The sequence below is a fragment of the Spodoptera frugiperda genome, chromosome 16 (genome assembly GCF_023101765.2).
Source record: "Spodoptera frugiperda isolate SF20-4 chromosome 16, AGI-APGP_CSIRO_Sfru_2.0, whole genome shotgun sequence".
Classification (NCBI taxonomy): domain Eukaryota; kingdom Metazoa; phylum Arthropoda; class Insecta; order Lepidoptera; family Noctuidae; genus Spodoptera; species Spodoptera frugiperda.
In genome coordinates this window covers 5,003,940-5,019,770 of record NC_064227.1, presented here as the reverse complement: position 1 = coordinate 5,019,770, position 15,831 = coordinate 5,003,940, and the positions used below count along the sequence as shown (strand labels likewise).

At 34.7% G+C, this 15,831-nt stretch overlaps 1 protein-coding gene across 10 annotated transcripts in view; it reads left to right on the top strand.

Annotated features, from left to right (window-relative positions):
- LOC118280644 (uncharacterized) overlaps positions 1 to 15,831 on the top strand; it is an 86,210-nt gene that overhangs the window by 57,862 nt on the left and 12,517 nt on the right. The window lies entirely within an intron of this gene.

Sequence of the window (15,831 nt, the reverse complement as noted above, 5' to 3'; positions counted from 1 at the left end):
TTACCTATAAGTATTTGTTACACTTACCTTAAGAACTTGCATGTATTTATTATATTGTACTGGTGTAAACAAATGTTGGTAAATCTAAATAAATAAATAAATAAATAAATAATATCGAAAAAAATGGATGACCTACAATACAATGTTAATTGAATATAAACCAACTTTTATTTATTTATAGTGAACAAAATTAATCTAAAACTATTCACACTTTACGCTATAATATATAAAGTTAATTACAAAAACACTATAAAGTTTGTTTGAATGTTTGTCCGTCAATTACGCTGAAACAACTGAACGGATTTTGATGAAATTTGGTATACAGACAGCGTATAAACTGACTTAGTTGATAGAATACTTTTTATCCCACGGAAACGCGGGCAAATCCGTTGGTAGAAGCCAGTTTTAGACTAAATACTAGTCAAAGTTAGACATTCTAGGTTTATTTATTACTCATAGTTATTAGGTTTAAGTTGACGTAACAAGAAAACTAGGTTATTTAGTACATTTAGTTAGTTTTCCTAGTTCGCTAAATGTCACTGAAATGCATTAGTAACAATTAGGATGCAGGTTTCAGAATTTGAACGTTGCAACTAAAATGTGAACTAGGTTACACTGTAACTTTACATAAACTATATTATATACCTATATTATCTTTCTATATAGGAGTAAATAGAGGTTATATGTAATACTAGCGGCTTTGGACACGTTTCCGTAGTATAAAAAGTATCCTATCACCCAAATCAGCTCATACCCTGTCTGTATACCAAATTTCATCGAAATTCGTTCAGTAGTTTCAACGTGATTCACGGGCAAAGAAACAAATATAAAAAATGCTTTTATACGTATAATCATATAATGTGTGATAATATGATTTAGAGAGCTTTGCTTCATAAAGCCACACTATATCACCTATCGGACTGTATTTATTTTCATTGATGGTTTAGCCTAAGTTCTGACTAAAGTACTAATACACTAAGTCAACCTAAAATCTATAACCTAGAACATACAATAAGCCTAAAGACCTAACAACCACACCTGTATCGCTATGGCTGAATAAACAATAGGCGTAATGACTGGACGATATCCTAGTGTTAGCCTGATAATGTATTCCTAGAGCGCGGTTAGTTCGTGCCTCCAATGACAGGTGGCGTGTCAGTAGTGTGCCTTCTTAGACACTATGAAGTGTAGACTAGGATGCCTAGGTATTCTAAATTGTGAAGATATCAAGCAATTGATTTGTGACTTTAGTATTAAGATGATAAAGTTGAAAATTCAGGTAAGATATGGTTCATTGTGAAATTTCAATCTTTTTAAATGAACTTCAGAGTGTTTCATGCTCTATACAAGATTAGAAAATATCGCCTTGATTTTAAAGAAGCATTGGAAACCATGATTACTTGAATACAAACTGTGGCAAACTAACGAAAATCGCAAACAGAATCTTAACCTGACTGTGAATCGATTTCATTAGATTTTAAAACTAAAATATCAATGCAACCAAAACCAGTAACACTACTGCACCGTTTAATTTAAATTAGCTACTAAAATGACGTAACATTATACCTATTTAATCAAGGGGTCATAGCACTAGACATCACAACGCATCACTACTTGATTTATAACCAAAAACATTATAAAAAACAGTCCCAAATCCACTCAAAACTGTTTAAAACTTGAATAAATTATCAGACATCTATAGAACGTCTTGTTTACCGCCAAAGAACACACAATATTACATTTTGTCGACTCACAACCCAATAGTTAGTATTCTCACTCAATTTCTTTAAAAAAACCTCATTATAAGTGTAAACAAATACTTGAACGGTGTCGATAATCATATGCGTTTACAAATATCGGGAACTAACTCGATGTACTAACTATAGTTACTAAAAAATTCCCACATTCTTACACACTTGCGTGAAAAATGACACAACACTAATTTATTCTAAGTACAATCGCTCTTTCGGTTATTTTCTCGTTTTTAATTAACGATTTCACACAAATATTTGTTTACAAAGTACACCGAACTGTCATTAAGTAAAGTTTTGTAAGTAGAAAGTACGTGAAATTTGTCTATTTATTACTTATTTGAGTACGAACGTGTGTGCTTTAGGCGTTTTGAGTCGATAAAATATTCAAGTAACGAAACATCATTAATTATAGTTTAATGATACAACATAACCACTGTTTTCGCTAAAGCAGTACACAGATTTATAATGCGTACGGCATTTTATTGTTCTGTTCTTATTGTCGAGGTAATATCGACTTTATTGACATTCATGTATTATAGATAGTTTAAAAACAAATGCCAATCGGTAAACTAGCAGACCGATCACCTGATGTTAAGCGAATTTAAGGGTTGTTGGGGAATCGGGGATTGGGAAGATTAGGAAGATTAGGTAACCTCACTCACTGTGAGGCCGTGGTATCACTCTGGTCGAGCCTGCCCATTCGTGCCATAGCATGGCTCTCCCACAACCCTAAAATAAAATCAATTAAAACAGCCAAAGAATAGAAGCACTTCAAAGAATCCTTATCAAATCTAGATCAAACAAACTAATCTAAACCTAAACATTATCTTACAAAAAGTCCAAAGTCCAACAGCCAGGTGTCTCCTGCTTAGCCCCAAACTAGAATGATTGAGTATAATGTTTCTCTAAGCATCAGTAATGATATAATGCCGGTCGTAGGCGCTCTCTGTAATCATTTAATTTACATTGTTTTTCACAATTATTTATAGCTTTCAACAGGCCCCCAATGTTTTTTGGGATTTCTAAAAATAAAACGTAATATCATACCTCTTATTTTGGAAGTGATTGGTAGACGTGTGTAGACGAGGTGTTATGTGTCTATGTAGGTTTTCAAAAAGGATATTCTCTTTTTACAAATCAGTGTGACGTTAATTATGTCAGAACTCAAAATTCGTACTAAAAAGTTAATAAGCAACGATAGAAACCGTTTATTTATTCATTTTTCAATCCCCGATTTCCAAACAACCCTTAAATTCCTAACCCCCAACGTTTCGGATATTCATGGGTGGTGGCGATTGCTTACCATCAGGTGATCCGTCTACTCCTTTACCGGCTTATACCATAAAAAAATGTCTCTAATTCGATACTAGCGCCACATCATCTTTAAATATCATTCTCTATTCCTCACACAATATAACATTACTTATTTATTTTCCAGAAAAAAAGCCTTATACATAAACCTAAGATACCAGAAATCCCCACCACCACCATAGTATCTAGAGAATTCCAACCAATATTTAGGTATAACACAATTGGTCCCTAGTTCCCCCGTTTCCCCTCCGTAATTGTACAAACCTCGGCGTAATCTGCTCAATAGAGGCGAATTCACTCAATTGAGTGCGCAAGCGCAGGGAGCTTGGGGTGACGTTAATAGACTCTACTACGTACGTGTTTATGCCTATTTTTAGTTAACTAGTTGATGGGAAAATTTAGAGGGCGTTTGTGGTGTGTTGTTTAAGGTATTTGACAAAAATGTACTAAGATGTACCTAGTATCTTATCTCTAGGATTGACAAAGCATTGTTAAGGTTTGAGGTCATAATATGTTGCAGTAACCAACTGCCAGCTAATGAATAGTCAAAATCGAAGACAAAAAGGCAATACAACAACTTTATCTATTAAAACTAAACACCAAATCGTATAAATAATAAAGAAAACGACAAAAGAAAAACCCATCCACAACTTTCATGAGCATCATTGTCAACAATCATCCCATTTCCATCTGGACACAAGGCATGGATCTGATACCATTCCACTGGGCTCGATCTTCAACTCTTCGTCTGCCATTAATCTTGCAATTATCATCCTTTAACCTAGACCTGGAAAAATAGCATCAATTGTCCCAGATTAGGATTTTCTCCTGTGTCGTGGGTGCGTTTACAAACATACAAGTTCACATACACATGACACCCAGACCCGGAACAACAATTTGTGGATCACACAAAGATTTGATCCGTGCGGGAATCGACCCCGCTACACGTTGCGCGGCAGCTAGTTGCCCAGCCACCGCGCCAACCGTGCAGTCAACACTTTTCTTTATTGTTTATAAGAAATAGCTACTTCCGTGCGGTTTCACCCGCTCTGCTCGGCTCCTATTGGTCATAGCGTGATGTTTTATAGCCTATAGCCTTCCTCGATAAATGGACTATTCAACACAAAAAGAATTATTCAAATCGGATCAGTAGTTCTGGAGATTAGCGCGTTCAAACAAACAAACAAACTCTTCAGCTTTATAATATTAGTATGGATATTTTCTAAAAAATTCACTAGATACATAAAAATCCATATTTCCATTAGTCCCAACTATCCCGTACACACGAGGGGACAACACTAATAGACAAACACCGTTTCCCATTTACGTGTAATAGTTTGGTTTCAGTGCGTCCGGTGTGTCGCACTGATTGTCGTGCGACAATTCTAGTCGCTTGCGATTGCGACATAATCTAAACGGGTCACTATTCTAAGTACTTAGCTCTTTTGTCATTTATTTATATTGTTTGGATTAAGCGATTTATTTGTGTGAAATGTGATAAGTATAATTTTATATATGTTACTCTATATTTATGTATAATATTACGCCCTGTAAATTTCGCAATAGGCAGTTAGATGTTTATGCTATTATGAACGGGGTGGTTTTATGAGTTAGAAAGAGTCTGACACTCTCTTATAATATTAAAAAACCTGCATGGTTCCTAGTTGCCAATGTGACTAAGCTACCGGCTACTGCATAACGTGTTATGGTTTCGATTTCCAACAAAACCATTACTTATATGATCCACAAATTGTTCTGTCTCTAAGAGTGATTATACTGTTTATACCCAGACTCCAATCCTAAACTCCTTCTCAGCATTTGACCAGAGCCTCTCATCATTGAAATTGCAAATCACATTATACTTTTTTAATAGTTAGGCACGTACTTTATGCAATAGGTGAGGTCTAGTGTCATCTGTTTAGTTGTCTACACCCATCCAGACAGGACTTTTTTATTTCCATACGTCCTATCACACTCATACATATGATTAGTCAGTAATTCAGTCATTACACCACTTCATTACCATTTCAGACCTTCGGAGTGTCTTGAGAATAAATTCAATGACAATTCATATGAAATTATGCCTTGGCACATCGGCGAACATTTGTAATCATGCATTAACATAAATGAAGAATTAAAATATCACTCATTGGCTGTGCAGATAGGCTGGCGAAGTTGAGGGTTGAAGCTCAGTCGCTGAGTCAGACAGTGTCAAAAAATCTCGCTTGCTCAAAAATATTCCTTACCTATCTACTGGTGGAAAGTTGTTCTAATATAGGAACAGCTCTGCTTACACCATTTCGAAATATATAGACGTTAAGAATTGTTCACAAAATTCGCATCGAACAGAACAACAAAAAGCACTTTCGCATCAAAATTACTCTCATTAATATCACGGATCCAATAAAATAAATTATCGGAAAGTGACAACCGATTGTCCGATTAGAATCACCGATTATTTCATATCGGTTATCTACCTTCTCTTTTTAACACGTAGGATTTATATCTTATGTCTTATTCTAAACAAATTGCGTTAGTCGAGGTGTTCCTGAGGCGATAGAGTTATAATTTATACAAAAATTTGTTAATTACAATAATTAAAGAGTTCTGTTCGTGTGTTTCTCTAGTTTATATCTATGTTCATGGATATTTATTACTTTTTTATCCGATTATTTGTCGATTGTTCATTGTTTTTTGGGTTCCGGAGTCTTAGAATTGGTGCTGTTGATTAAAATGTTTCGTCTCGTTCAATTTTTTGTTGAATGTGTTATTAATTCGCTTTAGAATATCATAAAAGAGTTAAATCTTAATGTCATGCAGAGATTTTGGCACAAAAAAATCTTTAATAATACATTTTAAAAGCTAGATTTATACTTTTTGCTCAAATACCGTGGGTGCAATATTCCCCGCGATTCAAACAAAGTTCTCTTGTAACATTTCTTAATGACGCCTTCTACATAAATGTATGAGAAAAATTACAACAAAAAATGGCGTCGGTTGCTGATAAAAACGACTCATAAGTCTTGTCTTTATCATTGGTTAACATTGTAGAACATCTAGAGCTTACACTGTTGATTATTAAAAAGAAAACTACATTACAACAATTAACCAACCCTCCAGGATACATCCATGTTTTGCTGTAATGAAGCCATTAAACATTTATAAATACCTGCTTAATATACGGAACCACTTCTTTAGAACCAACTCGCACTTAACCGGTCTAAATAAAAATGTACGATTACTACGTATGTTCTAATTTAGAGATCGGACCGAACCGATTGTACCCGATCAATTAATCCATTCTAATCGATTAGGTTGTTGTACTCTTAAATTAGATTTCGATTGAAATAATTTCTATACATTCACAATACAAGACAATTCGTATTATTGGATTATAAATAAAAAATAATCGTTTAATTTGACAAAACTAGTTATAAAACTTGTTAATTATTAATTTTATTGGTGTTCCGCAGCCGGAAGCGTTGTTTGATATTAGACCGATTTTTTTATCGATTCGCAATCGGGTATCGGATTCTAGTTTTGCGGAAATCGGTTTGAAACATTAAAAATCGGGTGACTGTCTTGATAATTATAATGAACAGTTTATCCCGTGATGTGTTTAGATTATTTCCTGCGTTTTACTATGTGTAGAGATTTATTAATTTATGGTTTTAATTTGGAAAGTTATAGTTATTAGATAGTGCAGTTATAGTCTCATTCCGTAAGAGTTGGAAATTAAAACCAATACCCTTAGTACGAGTTTGCTTTACGATGAACAAAAACAAAACGAGACCGCGTTCGGCGCTCTGATTGGTTGGTTTATTCGCGCCGGCCAATCAGAGCCCCAGACGCGGTCTCGATTCGTTTTCGTTCATCGTAAAGCAAACTCGTACTAAGGGTACTGAAGTAGCCAACGGATTTTACTTATCTTCCAATTAAAACATAGCCAAGCTACATTTTATATGATTTTGTTAATTGTATCCGATAGCTTTCAACATTTTATTATTCATTTATTTATGAACTTGTTTAGTAATTTGTAATTCATTTGAAGATACAAATTAAATGTTTATTTGTCGATGAAATATTAATATTTCGATTCTGTTTTATTCTTAATTGCAACTGTCGAGAGTACACTATTTAGTATAAATGCAAAGCTAAGTATAATTGAATTTTTCCGAGTTATTAACCCTCAATTATGCAATGGATTATGAAACTATTTAGCTTATAATAACAGATTAGCATTTATTACACAAGACTAAAGAGGATATCAATCCTCTTTAGCCAGAATCTCAGGATTGATAACCTCTTTAGTCTTTATAGCTGTGGACTGATAACCATAGCTGGACTATACCTCTCTTTCTCCCTCTCTCTTTCTCTCTCTCTCTCTTTGTAAGCCATCTTCTCTAGTGACTACCAGATGATAACATACTGGTGAAAAACTAAATGTAAATAATACATTTCCTCCTAGAGATTATAAACGTCTAAATCTCTCGATCAGCATGGAAAGGAAGTGAATCCTTCCGCTATGGAGCTGCTGGGCACAGGACAGAGCATCCATTGAGCGGCACATGTGTGCTAGCAGTCTTCGGTAATTAACATAGACGCTCGATCGCGTATCCTCCCTGGAACAGGAGTCATGGAGTCGACACGGCTAAAAATATTGGAACTAAGATTATCAGAAATTAAGATGGACGTCTTAACTGTCTTTTAGTTAAGTTATGATTCGGATGAAAAGATAATCTCTAGTCACAAGTCCAAAATTAGTGAATTTTTTTTAGATTTTACTCAATGAAAACAATTTGCATCTAATATAAATTCACTAAGAGTTCAATAGCCATGAGATTGCTAATCTCAACCTGTAAGTATTTATGTGGCATTGTCATTTCAAGTCATAATACCTATTGTTGCGAGTTTTCGATGCGATACTCACATTGTCCTGTCACTGAGGAACTGTTTAGACGAATAAAGTTATCGAGGAAATCATTGGATACAAAACTTTCGTGTGATTGAAAAAAGATACAATACAAATTTTTGGTCTTCCACCCCCCATTCAGTATTTCAGTCAGAACTTTCGAATATAACGCATCTCGCTCGCATTATTCGCAGCATCCTTAAATAAAAACCTATCTAAAACTCTCGTAAAGGTCACGAACAGAAAAAAAAAGTACGAACAAAAAAAAATCACACCTCCACGGATTTAATGCGCGTATAATTTCTTTGTGGCACCGCACAGAATGTGAGTAGACGTCATAAAATATGCATTTCTTCGGATGCGTGTGCGCCGCACACAGACACGGACGTTTACGCACACCGGCGCAACTTTAACTGCGTTCAGACGCACATCCCTACGCACACTGGGACGTGATTACAATAACTCAATCGTACTACATGCATGCTCGCTTTTGCATATTCATTCGAGTCTTGCAGTTTGTATCTTTGTATAAAATTATAATGCATTATAATATGACCCGGCAGAGCCTTAGTGCTCGTTTTTATGTTATAAAAGGTAAAAGGTACCTTTACCTTACAAGATCTTCGGTTTGCGTTGTCTATTTATTTTGTCCGACCATCCTGTGCACACTTGAAGGCACCATTTCATGTATTCTGGAATCATTCTGAGAATGGCTTTTGATGTTTATGAATCATTTTTGTTTCTTTTATTTATCAATTGAATTTGTTGAGCTTTTATTGTGGAATATTGATTTAGATTCTATACCATCTACCATTACTATAAGAGTATCTAGTACAAAAATGGTTTTCATATTTCGGTCTTCGGATTCAAATTTTACATCCTTAGCTCTGTATTCACGCTTCCGATCACTTATCCAATCAGGTAGATCAACATTCCTAATACCAGCACACATGGGCATCATCAGAATATCACCGTCCTATCATAGAGTAATATAACCATTTCGAATAGACTTGCATCGAGTTAAACGCGTGTATGAATCACATTGGACATATAATGTCATATTTAATAGCAGTGGTTACAGATTTTCGTAATTCAGCGAATAATTTATAGCACATAAGTTGTCATCCGCAGTGTGTTTTGGCATGAAAAGCTTCTTCAACTAATCGTCCTTAATGCATTCGTCAACGTTTATTTCGTTTGCTACTTTTAGATATATAATTTAAATATTATCTCTTGCATTTATCGAGTCCTTGAGAATTTCGGAAAATGTTGAGGTTTCTCCTAGATTTCCAAATTTAACTTTCATTGTTTCTACGAACTTTAGTGTTGGATGCATGTATATGTATGTTATCGGTTAGTCAGTCAGTAATGGTAGACTTTCTTTAGCAACATTATATCAGCCACATGACGTCCAATGCTGCATGTGCTGTCCATGCTACTGCCCCAATAACTTCCAGATATGCCAGTTTAAAGTCTTAAATATGCGTTAGTTATGATACTGTTTCTCCGATACCAAGTAAATATGATATTCAAAAAGCTGATCTTTGAACCAACACAAACTTCAGTTTGTAAGCCCAAAAGAAGAAATCCGAACAAAATTTCCAAAAGATTTATTACAATCTTGATATTTTAAATCGATAATGAGATCCATAAACTAAAGATAATACATTCGAGTGGTACCTCCTTGGAGTCGATATCACCTGCTCTCGAACAAAAAGAATCGATTCGGTATACGAGCAAAAAGTATCGATTATCGCTGCATTAATCCACATAATCGATCCGCGACGTCGGAGCTTGGCGCTCATCTATCCATCAAGATGTGTCTTTGTGTTCAAAGTCTTTAATTTCTTTTTTATCTTCAATTAGTGGCTGCTCATGTACTGAGGTAGCCCACCTTGTGGACACGTAATTGTTTCTTTCTGTACTTATAAGTGTAGCTAGTGTTCCATGTAATGAACGGGCGTTGGTCATTGGTTTAATCCAAGTCTATCTCTTTTTTAGCTTCATCAGTAGTTTTATCTGTTTGTTTTGTTGGATTTCAGCCATGTTTTGTAAGTGTATTATCGTTAAGTTTTATAGTTTTACCTCTCGTATGAAATATAAGACAATAATAGAAAACACATTGTGTCTCGTGTGGATCCGCATTCCAGTACACTAACTGAACGACAAAAACAATATAAACGACAAAGCAAAAGTATTATTTCCTACAAAATTGCAACAAACGTTTGGAATTCACAAGTGTGAATGATCATCCACACTCATCCATTCTCATCCACATCTATTTCCCCATGAATGACATGCTTATCTTTAAATATCGTGTGACCACATAGCTCGTGACATTTAGCAACACAAAAATATTCGATTTGCAAGCCAATTACCTATTTTGTATTGTAAACCACGCCCCGCAGTTTAGACCAGTCAGGTATTGAGAAAATTGAACGTGCACTTGGCATTATGCGCATGCGACTACGTTTTATTATTTTCGTTTCCTTCTTTATTAATGATTTATAATGTTGCTAGCTCCTGTGTTAGTCTTCCTGTGCATTCTAGATCTAGGTTTTATTAGCTTTCCCATGGTATAGAATTCTTGGAAATTTATTTTCTTTCATATAGAGTCTCATTATACATACAGAACCAAATTCTAAATCAATACTTTCTTTAAAACAAAAATGTACGCTCTAATTGACTGGTCGCCGTACAAAACTAAAAACAAAACCCGTAAACCATCAAGCAAGACAGAGTAAACAGAATAAAACAAAACAAGATCATGCGGAATCATTTACTCCAATCAGCGCGTGCGCCGGACGACGGAGATGGCCGAACAAAGACGAAGATCTACGACCCAATCGTATGGTGTTTGATCGCGAATCTCTTTCTATCGACATGGAAATTGCATTAGCCGTTCATCACATAATAAATATCAATAAATCGATAATAATATCGGAAAACACAAAAGCATTTAAATCAATAAAAAATGTGATGATGAGAATAAAATTAACAGTGGACGCTAAAGTTCAATTTAATGATAATTATGATTCACACCACACATGGAAGTATTGTGTAATGACACTGAACATGATTACACGTCAGGTACACAATTCGTACGAAGATTTAATAAAAGATAATGAATATCATCACCGTAGCTAACTACAAACACGGCAACGTGTAACAGAATGCGTACGTCATCGGGCGTTACATTGCACATAAAATTGCCATCAACAAACGCAATAGGAACAAGTGATCGCCGGCGCAACATATCTAGATCCCTTATCGATCGATGGATCCCGATTTGATCTACGCATGCGTACGTTCATAATTATCTCGGCTCTTTCATCCGCCGACTAAAGTTTACGAGCGCCTGCCCGTGTAAACGTCTGAAATCATATTGGCAAGTAATTAATGATCATTACTAAGTTTAATATGGACAATTAACTACACTGTACACAATGCACGGCAATTATAACGTAACTGATGGACTTAATAGGACGGTTCTAAGATCGAGTTACAGATTTTACTGTTATCATTAGTTCTTTGATTGACAACTTGACATTACTACAGATTAGGCGTTGGACCAAGAACCGTGCCTTGGGAAGCCCCAAATTTTTTGTTCTATCTTCAGATTGAGGAAAATGTTACTTTTTCAAATATGTAAAGCTAAAATCGTACCACAATAATATATTTGGTTATACAAAAAGATTTGAAGATACAGAACAATAAGAATATCTTGTAAAAAACGTATTATTGTCGATACAGGAAAACGTTGGAAATATTTTAAATTCTAACGCCAACAATGGGAACGGATCCTTGGAAAAATAAAACTAGACACCACGGCCCCTTATCTGTACATCGCGCACCGAAATATTGTAATAAAAAGTACTTGGGACATGACAAATGTGTTGAAACATCCTTATAAAATGTTCACACCCAATTTACAATCATAATTCCTGGACATAAAGTTCGAAGTTGGTTACAGACAATGAAACCAGCTGTATACTTAAATTGGCCATCAATTGACGTAACGCTCCAAGGAATGATATGATTCATCTCGTTTCTGTACAAATTGGGATGAGAGATTCATATTTTTATTCAATTAGATACGCGAGAACTTCCATATGTGTAATGTATTCAATAATACGCTCTATTGAGTATTTGATACATAAGCATTTCATATTCTGTTTTTGTCTTCGTTAATATTTTAAGTCACAAAACAAGTCTTCGACATCATAACTTGTTAATAAGCTTAAGAATTCTAAGTAGATACTTATATATAGATGATCTCGTGTATGTCAATAGTCAGATCTTTGTCCGTACGTACACCCATCGCCCCGCCTCATTACCTCCTATACGATACAGCCTCACTTAAATGTACTATCACATTGACCACACCACCCAACCTAACTTGATCTCTCGTTTCAATAAAAACATTAATAAAGTAATCAACATTACATATCAGGTTATGCTGGACACGTATTCCCAAAGATGTTTTGAATTTGCTGTTGAATAAATCCAGTTTTTCCTTACACGGTCGTAATAAAGTTGAGTATTGCTTGGCAGTTATTATGGGACGATAAATAGTTGCGAACACACGTGAATTGGTGTGTGTAGTAACCGCATTTACATTTTAGACATACTTGCAGAGAGTAAATGTCAATTTAGATGGAAGACGGGTACTGATGCAAGAAATTGATGCAGTTATTGAACTCTTGCACGATGATCTGATTGTCGATGTGAAGACAATGGAATAATTAATGAGAGATATCAAATGCGTTTTGAAAGTAACCGTTGTTAATTTGTATAAAATGATTGGTGATCGATATTGAAGGAAAAGTTGTTTTGCAAGTAGATTGATTACAATATTCAAAAGGTATTATTATAAATCGTTCTACTTAATACACAAGTAGCTAACGGTAGTGCAGCAAAAAATGTAGACAGAACATAATTGACAGTTAATTTAAACATTAAGTGACTAGGAAAAACAAAAGCTTTTAATCTTAAAACTGTTAAGTAATTCTAGGAACTTCTAAACTCCATATTTGATTGATCTGACACATTTTTCGTCGGACATTCTTTGAAGAACAATCTAAAATCGGCCACACAAATCCGTTTATCTAAATCTTAAGTGACATTTTAATTTCAATTAGTCATAGAACTGTAAACGGTGACCGAAACTGAACACTGAACAGTACCAACTGACATTTATTCGTTTTCCACTTAACTAAATGCCAGAGAGGGATTATATGTGGATTCCCAGGCATGCTTGGGTCACAGCTGTCTCAGGAAATTTAAAAATTATTGAGTGCACTCACGTACAGAACATTCTGTTTCATTTTTTGCCGAAACGTATACAATAATCGTTTGTGTGTTGTGAGTAAAAAATGATATTTACTGAGGGCGTCAGACTACATCCATCATGGCTAGCTCGCGTGGAGAAATAGACAGCTTATCTGGAAAAGTTCTATAAAAGGCTCCTACTGAATGGTATCGGCTTCAAAAATGACCAATGCAAATTACTTTAATAGTTTCAAAAAGATAAATCGAGCAGTATTTCTCTTATCCGTCGGAACTCTAGAAACGTGTGAATTATATCGATTTCGTTCTTTTATTTTTTGCCAACATTCAGTTCTTTGGTTTTTGTTGTTTTTTTCGTACGTATAGTCATGATTATTTCTGTAGTCGCCCGTTGATCCGTATAGTCATTATGTACACTTGTATCCACTTTGTCTGTTTATTTTACATCCTGATCTGGTAAAAAAGTGGAGCTAGACTGGAGCTAATCAGTTTTAGGTATCTTGGCTTAGCTATGCAATGAACTGGATGTACTATTAACTATATTGAATTCTGTGCTTATTTTCTGTGTACAATCATCTTCCACTTACCTATGATCAACTACAATGCCCTCCGTATCATTCAGTTGTCAACGACAATCAATTCAAAAGGAAGTCCCCACCCAATTTCCTTGGAATCATAAATCCCAGTACTAAGAACTTTCGATCACTCGTGGTTCCGTTGAGCGAGTTCAAAAACCCATTATGTAGGACATTATGAGGAGCCATTGTTTCGCCTGAATGAACCGGCACAATATCTTACGAAATTTCCTAAAAAACCTACCATCGTATTATGGATGTTTATTGTGTCGGTACTTATCTGATTCGAACACCCATTGTCTTTTTGATTTCCATCGGAATTTGAAATTTTAAGGCGCCACGTATATATTTAATATTCCATCGATATGATGTTTATATGGGCATTTTAATTAGGAGTATGGCGAGTACCACTCCCTAAAATGTAAATTATGGTATCGTTTCGAAAATGTAATGGTAGGTTTGCTTTAAGCATTACTGTTACTATAAGACCTAGTTGTAACATGAAGTATCAAATGGATCGTTTTTATATTGAAGCCAATTAATTTGCATAAAATCTTCATAACGGGATGCTACTTTTTTATAGACTTTAATAGTCTTTATAACTTATTTAGTTTGTTGAAACTTTGCTCCGGTCATAACTGTTTAAGCTAGTTTTAATATCTTTATCATTTAGTGCATTGGCATTGAAATATTTGCTATATTTATTTCTATTTCTTTGAACGTTTGCTCCACTTTGTTATTGCTTATTCGTGGTTTGTTACACATTTTCTTTTTCTTAATAACTGCCTTATAATTTACTGTTTTCGTTAACAGTTCCAATCTTATCTATAATCTCCATAAATTAGAGGCAATAAACACGAAGTACTGTCGATGTACAATTGTTTTTCTATATTCGCACTATCGCTGGTAAGTCGTGAGCTATTAACTCGGTTACAACCAAAACTAGGGCTGAACACCAACAAATATTTAAACGTCAAAACATGCGCTATACATTCACATACTTCTTTTATTGGAACATTATCAATAATGAAAGTAGATTCAACATCTATTAGTCCTAAATCATCATCATTATTAATGTTTCCTTCTAAGCTTTTATCATCAGTGTCTCCGAAATCTTTTCTATCATCGTCAACCCTAATTCCGGATCAAAGTACCCTCATTCATTAATAATAACCTGCTCTCTCTAAACCCTGTCCGTTATTACAATCACGATTCATGCACGACTTATGTAACACACAAATTATCTAGCTACATGTTAACAGCCATTGTGTTGTGAGCTCTAATCTACATAAGTATAGGTATTAATTCGTCTTTCAAAAACGATTTTGTAAAAAAAAGCGACGGTATTTCGACATAGCATCGTTTCGAGTTTAATTCTCTTTAAAACTTTACACGCGAGAATTCGATACAATACATACGAGTATGTCTTGTAATGATGAGTGCAGAAGTGGTTAGGAAAAGAGTTAATGAAAATATATATTTCATTAAACCATTTTTGTACCATCAATACTCGATCGACATGTAAAAATAACTTGAAAAGTTCCAAATAATAATCTCATTTATTACATGGTAACAAAATATAAATTGCCGAGACGTTAATCGAACTCATATAATATTTGCACTTAGGTATGCAATCGCATTATAACAACAATTTTACCGTAAAATCAATGTGAAACGCTTCGGTTTCCTAAATAAAACTTGAACGTCTCAAGCATTTGATTCTCGCTCCACACATTCGTTTCTATTTAAAAGATAAGATCTTTCGTCTTATTAAAAAACAAATCGATATACAAAAAGAGCTTCGTGCACCAGTGTACATAGAGCAAGCGTCAACGATCACTCACAATGGGCCGCTCCACAGTGACTAGGAGAAAACATTGATTAATTACCATAATAATTTATTTGATACTCCAAAACTTGATATGGGGAGGGGCCGCTTACACAACCCGCCCGACGTTTAAGTTGTTTTTGAACTAAAAACTTCTAACTA